This window comes from Otolemur garnettii, unplaced genomic scaffold, assembly GCF_000181295.1.
Source record: "Otolemur garnettii isolate 467f Iridium unplaced genomic scaffold, OtoGar3 scaffold00104, whole genome shotgun sequence".
In the NCBI taxonomy this organism is placed as follows: Eukaryota; Metazoa; Chordata; class Mammalia; order Primates; family Galagidae; genus Otolemur; species Otolemur garnettii.
The window spans coordinates 3060527-3060941 of NW_003852499.1; the positions used below are offsets into that span (position 1 = coordinate 3060527).

At 47.0% G+C, this 415-nt stretch overlaps 1 protein-coding gene across 1 annotated transcript in view; it reads left to right on the top strand.

Annotated features, from left to right (window-relative positions):
- ANO2 (anoctamin 2) overlaps window positions 1-415 on the top strand; it is a 337924-nt gene that overhangs the window by 261198 nt on the left and 76311 nt on the right. The window lies entirely within an intron of this gene.

Sequence of the window (415 nt, forward strand, 5' to 3'; positions counted from 1 at the left end):
CATGTTGATTGCCCCATGTGACAGGGAACTCACTATCCCCTAGGGATAGTCCATGGGGTCTATTCTTCTTAGCCTAATCCAGAAGCAAGGCATACCTAACACTTCCTGTTAAAAATAAAAGAGCTCTCCCCATTTTCCCAGCAGCATTTATAAAGTTGAAGAAAGCCTCTTGATACTTGAGCCCAAGTAAGTCTTATCTATCCCTGTATTGTCAGAGGCCCCAGAAAATCCACACATTCCCCAGGCACTGAGCAGACTTCAAAGAGGCATATCAGACTTCCCAAGCTTCAAGCCAGTGAGAAAAATGCAGTGGCCTCAATATTCAGACGTGTCATTTGAGCCACAGCCTGCTGTTGTCTGAGCACCACGTTCTGGCATTCAGCAGCCGTGCTTATTAGATGGGGGAGGGCTGAGA